Here is a 13548-nt window from a genome sequence, read left to right on the forward strand (position 1 = left end):
GTCTCACAAAAAGCCAACCCTGCTGATATCTGATCTTGGAATTCTAGCGTCCAAAACTGTGGGAAAATATATTCTTGTTGTTTAAGCCAGACAGGTTGTGGTACTTTATTATGGCAGCCCTAGCAAATTACTGTAAGCCCTAACTGATAAAGAATCTGAGTCTCAAGTCACATATGGAGTAGCAATAGATTACTGCAACATTCCATTTAATCACTGATATGTTTAAAATTTTGCACATGTTTTCAGAAAAAGGCATACTACACATAGCTGTCCTGTGTATGGGATGGGAAGAATACTACTACACCTTCAAGCTCACATCGTGTACACCTGCTGACTTCTAGGGCTTTCCAAATCAAAGACTTATGTTCATGGTCTGTACTTCAAAAAGCTACCAAGCAATCATTGATTGAAGGCATCTGCCTGGAATAACCCAGAAGAGCTATATTTAGGAAATAAGGGAACTAGCATTATTTTCTAGGCAATGGCCTGACAATCTTCAAAGAAGATGCGACCTGGAACACTATGAAGCAATCACTCTTTACAAATGATTTCCCTTGTCCTGGTGCTAAGTTGAGTGGGTGCTCCTCAGCAGAAGGAGGCTTTCTAAAGAAATGTTATTGTAGCTGCCCCGGTACTCAGAATGAGCTAAGGCTTTAAATCACACAGACTGTTTGACATATGCTACAGTTAGAAGCTTTACAACTCTTTGTGATGTGTTAAAGTTTTCATAATGGCACTGGGAAGAGAGATAAAAGAAATAAATAGTTACTCCCCAGTTTAAAGCCTCTTCCTTCAGGAAAGCAAGATTTCTCCCAGGTTGAAGTGACTTTTTTTCAGTTGGCCTTTCATAACGTTCACTAGAAATTCTCTAGTAAATATGTATCAACGTACAATTCCTATGATAAAACCCTATGGTCATATGCCTGCTACTGAAAAGGAATAAGGGAGGGCAGCCCCGGTGGCTCAGCAGTTAGTGTCACCTTCAGCCCAGGGCATGATCCTGGAGACCTGGGATCGAGTCTCATGTCAGGCTACCTACATGGAACCTGTTTCTCCCTCTGCCTGTGTCTCTGCCTCTCTCTCTCTCTCTCTATGTCTCTCATAAATAAAATTAAAAATAAAAAAAAGGACTAAGGGGGTACCAGGAAAAAGAATCCATAAACCTTAGCAGGCTAGTAACATTTAATAATGTGCCAAGCTCTTTGTTGATATAATCTCTAATCTTCAAAACAATCCTGAGAATCTATTTTACAGATGAGAAAAATGAGACTCAGAGGGCAAGTGAACAAGTCAGGAAGCTAATACATCAACCCTGACCTAGTTGGTCCCAAACTCCAGGTTCTTTTTTTTTTTTTTTTCTTTTAAAGATTTTATTTATTTATTCATAGACACAGAGAGGCAGAGACAGAGGGAGAGGGAGAAGCAGGCTCCATGCATGGAGCCCGATATGGGACTTGATCCCCGGTCCCCAGGATCACACCCCAGGCTGCAGGCGGCGCCAAACCGCTGCGCCACCAGGGCTGCCCCAAACTCCAGGTTCTTATTTCCTGAAAAGAAAAGCTACTGGTAATAACAAATCCATCAGAATTCTGGGTTGAAAGGTACTCCATCACCATAAAGAAACAAATCTGGTCACGTCCCAGAATTTCAGTTAACTACAAACTTAAATGCCTTAAAAGGTAAAGAGGTGAGTGAGTTTTAACAAGACAGTCATAGTATTACATCAGGAACTATACTCATACTCAGTTTTTACAATACTGTGCCAGCCAAACAAGATTTGACAGGGGCTAGGGTGAAATCAGTGGTTTTAAGCCCTTGGACGGTAACTAAAGACAAATTAATGGCTAAGGAACCAGGTTTAGAAGTGTTATTACTTACACAAGATCATTCAGCCATTAAATTGTGAAGCTGGGAATGGAATCTAGATCTCTAATTCTAATGGCCTCCACTTTTCATCCAACCTCTGAGAATTACCTCTTTCCCCCCACCACACATATAATTCTATTCAATTTGGCCTGCCCTTAGACTAGGTTCTGTCTATACTGATCTATGTACTCATAGTCATTTTAACTTGAGAAATACTGGCAATCAATTCTCTAAACAGTGCACCTGAATACAGGGAGCAACTGAAAACTTTGCCAAGATGTTTGCCTAAGAGTTCCACCCTGATCCACCGTATCTGATTTTTGGGAACTCATTTTTTTTTAAGATTTTATTTATTTATTCATGGGAAACACACACACACACACACACACACACACACACACACACACACACAGGCAGAGACATAGGCAGAGAGAGAAGCAGGCTCCCTGTGACGAGCCCGATGTGGAACTTGATCCCAGGACCCTGGGATTGCACCTGAGACAAAGAAGATGCTCAACCACTCTGAGCCACCCAGGCACCCTGGAACTCATTTTCATAGTATGTTTTTCTTTGCAGAGACTTCTCTCTAGACCACAAATCCAACTAACCACAAACCTAAAGCACATCTTACACTGTATAAACACCTGTACAAACCAGAATTAACCAAATCAAAATTCCTCTAGAACAGATAAAGCTAGCAATGATAGGATTGGAAAGGTGGGAAGACAACACAAAACACAAGTGACAGAGGTAAATTCAAACATTTTCAAAGACATTCCTCCAACTTACCTACTCAGTTTCTTATCAAATATAACACAGACTGGCTTAAATTTTGTCTGTCTATAAAGAGCTGGTCTATCTAGTAGATAATTCCTGTGAATGCATACAAAGTTGATGACAAAGTTTTGGTATTGCTGATTTACAACTTTGCTAGCTAAAGTCAGCACCATGGGAATGAATAGTTCCAGGAATCTCACCACCCGAAATTTTTTAAAAAGATAAGTAATCTCTATACCCAATGTGGAGCTGGAACTCACAACCCTGAGATCAAGTCCCATGCTCCACCTACTGAACCAGCCAGATGCCCCGACTACCTAATTCTTTATCCTAATAATCAGCCAGTCACTTGTGAGTGTATCTTTTCATTCATTTCCCCATTGAAGCTACTGCCCCATTTCTCTGTTCTCATTAAGAGCAAAAGAACTTTTTGTCCCCTTTTTATGATTTACTTTAAAAATAATGTATTTATTGGGATCCCTGGGTGGCGCAGCGGTTTAGCGCCTGCCTTTGGCCCAGGGCGCGATCCTGGAGACCCGGGATTGAATCCCACATCAGGCTCCCGGTGCATGGAGCCTGCTTCTCCCTCTGCCTATGTCTCTGCCTCTCTCTCTCTCTCTGTGTGACTATCATAAATAAATGAAAAAATAAAAATAAAAAAATAAAATAAAAAAAATAAAAATAATGTATTTATTTTGACAGAGAGAAAGAGTACCTGGAAGGGGTGGTGGTGGCAGAGGAAGAGAGATTATCTTAAGCAGACTCCATGCTCAGCACAGACCCCAATGCAAGGCTCCATTTTACCACTGAAATCATGACCTGAGCTGAAACTGAGTCAGATGCTTAACCAACTGAATCACCCAGGCACCGCATGAATTATTTAAACACTGAAAATTTGAAATAGCATAATAAATATCTATAAACTCTCTTTTAAGATTCAACAATTTAATGAAACACCTGTTATCCAGTCCGTGCTCAAATTTTCTTATTTATTTCAAAATGGTTGCTTTCGTTTGTTGGGTTTTTTTTTTTTTCAACCCAAGCTAAAATCCAGTCAAAGTTCAGCCACTATATTAGTCTATTAACACTATTATGGAAAATTTCAGATATATACAAAAGTAGACAGAATAGCAAGTAAAATGAATCTCAATGCGATCATTTAGATTCAATATCAACTAGTAGCCATTAATCCAGGTTTCTATCTACTCCCAGATCCTGAATCACTTAAGCAAATTCCTATATCTCATCTATATATACTTCAGTATGTAGCTTTAAGCAATAAAAACTTTTATTCTTTTATTACAATATTATTATTCCAATATTTGGTCATTTTTAATCTGTAAAATCCCTATCCTTCTCTCCTCCAATCCCTTTATTTTACTTGTGATACCGACTTTCTGGAGACTAGGTCAGTTGTCTTAATGAACGCCCTACAATTTCATTTTTTGTCATTAATTTATATGCCTATCTCCTGTATTTCCTGCAAAATGGAAGTTAGGTCTTGAGGCTAGATTCAGGTTTATAATTCATATTTATTTTTTAAAGATTTTATTTTTTTGAGGAAGAGAGAGATCTGCGAGAGCGAGCATGGGGGGTGGCCAGGAAAAGTTGAAACAGACTCCCCACTGAGCAGGGAGCCCAACAAGGACTTGATCCTAGGACTCTGGGATCATGACCTGAGCCAAAGGCAGATGCTTAACCAACTGAGCCACCCAGGCATCTTGGGTTGACAATACGTTTTTGGCAAGAATTTTATATGTAAGATATAAAGCATGATAAAATGACTTTTAAAAGTAGGCATTACTACTATTTTTTAACCTATGTGTGCTCTGTTCACTCTAATTCTTCAAATCCGACTTCTATTCCTTATGTTCCACAGAAACTGCTTTTATGAAGGTCACCAACAACCTCCCTGTTGCCATCCATATCTAATGGACAGAAGTTTCTGTCCTCTTTTAAAGCCCTCAGTAGTAATTACTAATCCGTTCTCTCTCAGAAGCACTTCTCTTGGCACCCCTCCCAACCTCAACCAATCTTCTCAGTCCTCTTACTGGCTCCTCCTCCCTACAACTACATACTGGTTTCTATCTCCACTCTTACTAGGTGATTTCATCCATTCCCATTATAACTTCCAAATTTATGTCCCAAGCTCAGCCTTTTCCCTTGGGCTCCAGATCCATATATTTAACTATCTATCAAAATCTTTACTTGGATATCTAAAATTAACTCTAACCCCCCCAAGCCTCAACGGCATTTACCAGTTACTGAACCCAAACCCTGCTTCCCTACCATTTCTTTTTTCTTTTTTTTTTTTTTTAAGATTTTATTTATTTATTCATGAGAGACACAGAGAGAGGCGGAAACACAGGCAGAGGGAGAAGCAGGCTCCACGCAAGGAGCCCGATACAGGACTCGAATCCGGGATCACACCCTGAGCCAAAGGCAGGCGTTCAACTGCTGAGCCACTCAGGCGTCCCTCCCTACAATTTCTTAGCATTAATACAACACACTCTCTCCACTTTCATCTAATCTATTGCCAAAACATGTCTTAGTTTTATCTCCAAATATATCATGAATGTATTTACACATCTATCAATTTCTGACCCTGATGTCATCCAAGTCACTACTATCTCTCCTCTGGCTACTAAAAAAACTCTATCTCTTCTTCTCTTCCCCCACACTCCCCATCCATCACCACAATAATACCATAGACACCATGTACAATAAAATCCTCTACCCAATTCAAGGCCCTGCATATATATTCATCTCATTCAACTCCCTACCTTCATTCATCATATGCTCCTGTCACAATGGCGCTATCAAGTATTTGCAGGTTATTTCCGGCTGAAGTCTTCACACTTCCTCTTTTCTCTCTGCCCACAATGCTCTTCCCTAGCGCTTAAAATTGCTAGGTCCGTTCCTCATAACCCTAACCCAAAGTAAGCTACTCTATTTCTGTCAGAACATCTGTTTTATTTCCTTCATTATACTATTTTCCAGTCTCTATTCTCTTCTGTAGGACATTTTAAATTCTGCAAAGGCAGGGACCATTGTTGTATCTCCAGCATTTTAGTATCATAAATTCACAAGCATTTGTTAATGAATCACTGTTCAAAAAGTTTATTAAGTATTTACTGAATACCTACATTGCCTCAAACACAAGGCCTAGTGCTAACAGTTGCATAATACGTATTTGCCAGTTAAGTGTAAGGTAAGTTAAGAAGACCTTACAGCAAAGAAATCTACCTGTGACTGGAGTGGAGCACAACTTCCAAAGGCAGATTTTAGAAGAGTTTCCTCCTAGAAACCCAGAAATTATAGATTTCCTCTAGAATTGATACAAAAACTGAATACAAATGAGTTGTCAAGCAGCAGGACACAGGTGCTTCAGAAGAATACATTTTGAACCGCTAAATTCAGTGATATTGTCAGTGTTGATTCTATTTGACTTTCTAATTTGTCACTGATGATCACTTTTGCTTTCTTGAAACTCCACCCATGATTCTGAGACCACCACCTTCTTTCACTTCTTTTTCTTTTTTTTTTAAAGATTTTAAAAATTTATTTATTCACAAGAGAGACAGAGACACAGGCAGAGGGAGAAGCAGGCTCCTCAAGGGGAACCCGATGCAGGACTCATCCCAGGACTCCGGGATCACGCCATAAGCCAAACCACTGAGCCACCCAGGCGTCCCCCTTCTACCAGTTCTCTTTTTTACCATTCCTCAGGTTATATACTGTGTTCCTCTTCAATGCCCATCTCTCACTGTCAGTATGGATCAAAGTTCTACTTTTGGTCCTCTTCTCAGCAGGAGCACCCTGCTCCCCAGGGAATCTCCCCTGGCTTCAACCTCCACTTTTATACCAAAGTACCAAATCTCTACCATCACTGCCTCCTACATGAAGTGTATTTCCAATGCCTACTGGCTATATCTCCACCTCGCTTTCTCTTTATTTAAAAAACAAATTTTTTTTAAAGATTTATTTATTTGACAGAGAGAGAGTGAGAGCGAGCACACAAGCAGGAGGGGCAGAAGTAGGTCTCCCACTGAGCAGAGAACCCGACTCAGGGCTTGATCCCAGGACCCTGGGATCATGACGGGAGCCAGAGGACACTTAACCGACTGAGCTACCCAGGTGCCCTTCTTGCTTTCTCTTTATTTTTATTTTTTTAAAATTTTTATTTATTTATGATAGTCACACACACAGAGAGAGGGGCAGAGACACAGGCAGAGGGAGAAGCAGGCTCCATGCACTGGGAGCCCGACATGGGATTCAATCCCGGGTCTCCAGGATGGCGCCCTGGGCCAAAGGCAGGCGCTAAACCGCTGTGCCACCACCCAGGGATCCCCCTTGCTTTCTCTTTAAATCAATTTCTTCTTTCATCTTCCCTAGTTAATATAATTACCATTCACCGGGCCTTAGAGTCAGCCATGAACTTCTTCCTCCCCAAATTTCAACAGATTTATAAACTGATTTTTACCTATGCCAGAGTCTCTTCTTAACCAAAGTCCACTCAGCCTCCCCTGAGCCTTTTCTCAACTAGGCCTCAACCATGGTCTATAAACAGTTGAACAAAACACTAACACAGTTTCTAAGGTGTCAGGGTCGCATCACTAGGGTGACCCTAGTCCTTCCTTAAAGTACCTGCCTGAGAAAATCAAGACTGCAAAGAGTTACTGTTTCTTCCACCAATACCTGAAAATAAGGCCCCTATATCCCAGGCTCCGTGGGAGGGTAGGAGCCTAAAGTCAATAAGCACCAGTTAGCAAACCCAGATGGGTTTCACATGAACTAATACCCATTTCTCATATTTTGTTATTTTTCACTTCCCTGACTTTTCTTAACCTCCTTTCTCTGGCCCCTCTATTCTTCCATCCTCCCTTTAAACAGCCCAGTTACTCCTGTACAAACTGAGGCTGAATTCAGTTCAACTTTTCCCTGTTGTAATAGTATATTATTAACATCTGTCCTAGTCATTTTAACTAGTATCTAGCTTTATCATTGACTTGGGATTCCCAATTGCTTCCTACTGACAATCTGCAATGACACTGTTGTAGTTTACAACTCATCACCTCTTACTTCTAAACCGCTAAATCTTTGAGAGCAAGAATCCACAGCACAGTGCACACCAGTCTCAAACATTCCATCCGACATCTTAAGCTTCAGTTTCCCAAAGGATCCAAAGTGGTTTACAATATAAATATAAAAATGTAAAATAAAAAATCTGGAATAGGAATATACCAATTTGTATAGAAAACAGGGAAAGATGAGGGGTGCCTGGGTGGCTCAGCCGGTTAAGCATCCAACTCTTGGTTCCAGCTCAGGTTACAATCTCAGGGTCAGAAACAGAGCCCCGTATAAGACTCCATGCTTCACGCAGAGTCTGCTTGTCCCTCTCCCTCTGCTCCTCACCACCCCCTCCACTCATACTCTCAATCTCAAATAAATATAAAAAACAAAAAACAAAACAGGGAAAGATGAATACAGGTAAGCAGGGCTCAATTATCAAAACTGAGTGGCATTTTGGGGCAGCTAGGTGGCTCAAATGATTAAGCATCTGCCTTCAGCTCAGGTCATTATCTCAGGGTCCTGAGATCAAGCCCTGTGTCTGGCTCCCTGCTCAGTGGGAAGTCTACTTCTCCCTCTGTCTCTTGCCTCCACTCACACTTGCTCATACATGTATGCTCTCTTTTAAATAAAGTCTTAAAAAAAAAAAAAAAAAGAGTTGCATTTTGACATGTCAGCTGCCTGGCAGCCAAAGCAAAGCAATGAGTTAACACTTACATAATTTTCATTATTCATAATGGTGCCTTAAAAAAAATTCATTTACTTATTTGAAAGAAATCTCAAGCAGACTCCTGAGTGTGGAGCCCACTCCCATAACCCCAAGATCATGACCTGAGCCGAAACCAAGAGTCAGATGCCCAACCAAATGAACCACCCAGGCGCCCCCATGATGGTGCCTTTTGAAACACCACAGTTTTAAATTTTGACTATGTCCAATTTATCTTTTCCTTTTTGGTTGCTTTTTTATATCTAAGAAACTACTGTCTAATCCAAGGTCATGAAGTTTTACTCCTCTGCTTTTTATTTATTTTTTTCCTCTGCTTTAAAAAAAAAAAAAAAAAAAAAGATTTTTTGCCCGTTAGATTTGTCTTTAATCCACTGAGTTAATTTTGTATATGTTTGTATATGTCTAACTCTGTTCTTTTGTAAATGGATACTTATTCTTTAGGCATTATATATAATAACTAGCACATGAGGATAATAAAAATAAACTAGTGATCCACTTAAGTCCTTTCTTAACTAATTTACCTTTGTGATACCTTCAAAATTAATGATTTTTAGGATTAAACTAGTCTATCAAACCAACAAACTGCTGCAGTACACATGTTCCTTTCCTGTGTCAAGTTTCTTAGTTCTGTGTCTTGCAAGACCTCTGTCAGGCCCCAACACAGGTAAGGCTCATGATACTCCTGCCAAGAAAATTTGTGTAGTCTTCAAGTTCAGTCCAGAATGCTTTCCAAAGTCTCTAACCATGGTAAAAAGGTTTTATCTAAATCCAGAGTAAAATCCAAAATATCCCTTTTGAAAGATCTTTGAAATAGCCCAAAGTCAATGTCTAACATCTATGAGAAGACATTCCCAAGGAAAACTCAAATTTGATTAGTAACAATTTAGTAATAATTTGGTTAGCTTTTTTTTCTAAAGATTTTATTTATTCATGAGACACACACACACGCACAGAGGCAGAGACATAGGCAGAGAGAGAAGCAGGCTCCATGCAAGGGAGCCTGACGTGGGACTCGATCCTGGGTCTCCAGGATCACGCCCAGGGCTGAAGGCAGTGCTAAACCGCTGAACCACCCAGGCGCCCAAACATTTATGGTTAGCTTTTAAAGCTAAACTCATATATAGAATCCCCATTTCAGAGGTAAGGAGACAAAGGCATACCTTGCAGAAGGACCCAATTAATTAAATGGGTTTAATCCAGGTATTTCTAAAGCCAATGCTCTCCCTACCACATATACTTAACAGCCTGTTATTTTCTGGAAGAAGTGTCAATGTTCCTTCTACCACCCTAACGACTGCCTGCTTCAATCCCTCATATGAGATGTGATCCAGTTTCTGCCAGGAATGGGGAATACAAATATTAGATGACAACAACACTGATAGAACAGAAGTAGAAAATTGTAGGGACTGGCAGGTGGTTAGGCAATCATTTGAAGGCAGTCTGCCACTTCAAAGGATAAACAAAAACAATCATTTGAGTTAATCCTCCTTGTTTTAGAAGTATTCCACCCTGCGTGTGTGTTTGTGTGTGTAGAAGGGAGTTCCTGGAGGTGGCTACAGCTGCTGCGCTGATGATATCAAGTTGAGGGAAATATGATGAGCTAAGATAAATGTCATTTAAGTATGGTGCAGGATTTGAAAATGTTTTTAGAAGTTCAACGGGGACACCTGGGTGGCTCAGTCGGTTAAGCCTGCCTTCCGCTCAGGTCATGATCCCAGGGTCCTAGGATCCAGCCCCTCCCGCTCCCCTTGCTTGTGCACATGCCTGCTTTGTCAAATAAATAAAATCTTAAAAAAAAAAAAAAAAAAAGTTGAACATTATAGGGGCACCTGGGTGACTCAGGCATCTGACTCTTGATTTCAGCTCAGGTCATGATCTCAAGTCATGAGATTGAGCTTGGTGTTGGGCTCCATGCTCAATGGGAAGTCTGCCACTCTCCCTCTGCTCATGCTCTCTAATTAATAAAATATTTAGAAATACTCTTAAATAGAAAGTTCAGTATTATGTAAATGGACAAAATATCTTCAAGGGTTTGCATTAGAAAGAAATAGCTAAGAGAAGACAGCTGTGGGGATCCCTGGGTGGCTCAGTGGTTTAGCGCCTGCCTTGGCCCAGGGCGTGATCCTGGAGTTCCAGGATTGAGTCCCACATCGGGCTTCCTTCATGGAGCCTGCTTCTCCCTCTGCCTGTGTCTCTGCCTCTGTGTCTCTCTCATGAATAAATAAATAAAATCTTAAAAAAAAAGAGAGAGAGAGAGAGAGAAGACAGCTGTGCTAAATGGACCACCAAAAGCCATACTGGAGACAGTGTGGTACTGGTAAAAGGAGCCACAAGGCCAGAAAATTGGATTTCTGGTCTTGCTACTTAATAAATGTACAACCTTGGGTGTCACTTACGTGTATCTCAACTTTCCTATCCTTACCCTGTCTACCTCAGAGTTATGATGAAGATAAACAATACACATGAAAGTACTTTAGGATTAGGTTTGGTAATAGCCTTTCAAACTTCTGGAGTTTCTCCCATAGTGTTATGACCAGGAAATACTGCAAACAAGAAAACAGTATTATGAAACAGCATAGCATGAGGCTCTCACGGTGTTATCTGCCAGCCTGTCAGAAATGCTAGTCACGAAGACAATGGGAGAGGCTCTTCTATGGGACAACTGGGTCAAACCACAATGGGGCCATAATTAGGCTATTTTATTCTGGCAGATCCTCACAGGACTGGGCTGAACAGTGATCACTCTAGGAAACAAAGCTGAATCTATAAACTAGGTGGTTTGGCTAAAAGACCACATGGAAAAACTGTATCTGCATACAAACTATGTATTATAGTTTGTATAAGGTCTAAGCGAAGTATGGCACACTGAAGTCCTGAATCAGATGATGACAGTCCCAGGCACTAATTCTCTAAGGCTAATTTTCCCATAGATTTACTAGTCCTTTTGGCCCTTGAGTCTATATATAAGTGCAATGGTCAGATCTAGTGGTGGGAAATAAGGGGTAGTTGGAAACACAGGACAGGACTAGGATAGCTATAGTCCAGACAATTTCTCCCAAAGAAAATTTCCAATTATCCTTTGTAGACTGTGCAGAATCTGGCAGCTCTCACCTTTAAAAAATTATTTATTTATTTATTTAAGAGACAGAGTGAGTTAGCGAGAGAGAGAGAGAGAGAGAGAGAGAGAGAACACAAGTCAGAGGAGAGGCAGAGGGAGAAGCAGACTCCCAGATGAGCAGGGAGCCCAATGACTTGATGATCCCAGGACACTGGGGATTATGACCTGAGCCAAAGGCAGATGGTTAACTGACTAAGCCACCCAGCCACCCCAGCTCTCACCTTCTTAGGGATACCCCACTGTCACTACCACTAGCTGCTGAAAGGAACTAAGATGAATTAAAGTACAGAAACCAGGGATCCCTGGGTGGCGCAGCGGTTTGGCGCCTGCCTTTGGCCCAGGGCGTGATCCTGGAGACCCGGGATCGAATCCCACGTCGGGCTCCCGGTGCATGGAGCCTGCTTCTCGCTCTGCCTCTCTCTCTCTCTCTCTCTCTCTGTGACTATCATGAATAAATAAATAAAATCTTTAAAAAAAATAAAAAAATAAAAATAAAGTACAGAAACCAAAGAGCTCAACTTCCATTTAAGCTAGCTCCAAAATATTCACTGAATATCTTCTACACACATTACTCAAGGAATGAAGAAGAAAATAGGAGCACCTGGTTGGTTCAGTTAGTAGAGCTTTGTGACTCTTTTTTTTTTTTTTTTTTTTTTAGCTTTGTGACTCTTGATCTTGGGGTTGTAAGTTCGAGCCTCATACTGTTTGTAGATATTACTTAAAAATAAAATAGTAAAAAAAATTATAAATATAATCCAAATAATCATCTTCAAACTGACTCAAATAGACAAGTGATTTATTATTCATTTTAAAAAATGTGTGTGCCAGGCACTGTGTAAAGGTTTCTGCCTTTAGGAAGTTTTACAACTTACTTAATTCTTACAGCATCAAGAATACAAAAGACAATGAATCTAAGTGTTCAATGAGTTCAGAAGGTGGGAGTGAGAACTATCTGTCCTGTATATGCTCTACGGGTCTTTGGAAGTTAGGTGGTTAATATTTCCTTTTTTTTTTTTTTTAATTTTGTTTATTTATTCATGATAGTCAGACAGAAAGAGACAGAGGCAGAGACACAGGCAGAGGGAGAAGCAGACTCCATGCACCGGGAGCCCGATGTGGGATTCGATCCCGGGTCTCCAGGATCACGCCCTGGGCCAAAGGCAGGCGCCAAACCGCTGCGCCACCCAGGGATCCCGGTGGTTAATACTTCTGAAGGTAATGGGGTAGAAAAGGAGAACAGTTCACCAGGAACAAAGATGAGATTAGAAGAGCCCAAGGTTGTTTTGAGGAACAAGAACAGTTTAGTTAGTCCATGGCAAAACGTCTCTGAGATGAACTGCTGGCTACTTGGGCCTCTATTCTGCAGCACGATGCTGCTCCATCCCTAGTCCTTAAATGGAGGGTTCTGGGTTGTCTGTAGGTTGGTCTCACAAATCTCTCTGATTTGCTCTTTAACTGTTAGTAATCTGAGAAAGGGCTTTTCCAAGAGTCCTTCTGACAAATCAACAGGAGAGATTTCTCTAACCTATACATATTAATCCAAAAAAAGAACCAATTTGGGGAGGCAATCTTCTAAGGCCCGAACTACAAAGGGCTGAAGACAATATGGGGGAGAAGCACCAGACTGAGAGGCCACAAAGGAAATCCTTTTTGCTCTCAAAGGCAGGCTGTGTATATAGACATCCAGTGTTGCCCCTTAAACCCCATCAACTCTTTCCAAAATGATTCAGTGAGAAAGAGCACCAATTTGGGAGGCAGTTGGGTTGGGCTGCAATCCTAATGGCATAACCACTACCTGTGAGTCTCTACCTCCATGATCTATAAAATAAGAATAAACTTTATAGTCCTGTAGGACTGATGAAGTAACATGACGGTATGTAGGGCCTCAATGCTGAAACACTGGTATTTTCTTTTTCTTCTCAGCTTCTACTCTGAAAGGCCTCAATTCCCCACGAGGACAATTTTTAGGAAGTTAGGGCCAAAGAGGACA

At 40.9% G+C, this 13548-nt stretch overlaps 1 protein-coding gene across 2 annotated transcripts in view; it reads right to left on the minus strand.

Annotated features, from left to right (window-relative positions):
- Positions 1–13548, minus strand: part of KPNA6 (karyopherin subunit alpha 6) — a 52470-nt gene that overhangs the window by 29488 nt on the left and 9434 nt on the right. The gene's annotated exons all lie outside the window — the stretch shown is intronic.

This window comes from Canis aureus, chromosome 5, assembly GCF_053574225.1.
Source record: "Canis aureus isolate CA01 chromosome 5, VMU_Caureus_v.1.0, whole genome shotgun sequence".
NCBI classification, from domain to species: Eukaryota; Metazoa; Chordata; class Mammalia; order Carnivora; family Canidae; genus Canis; species Canis aureus.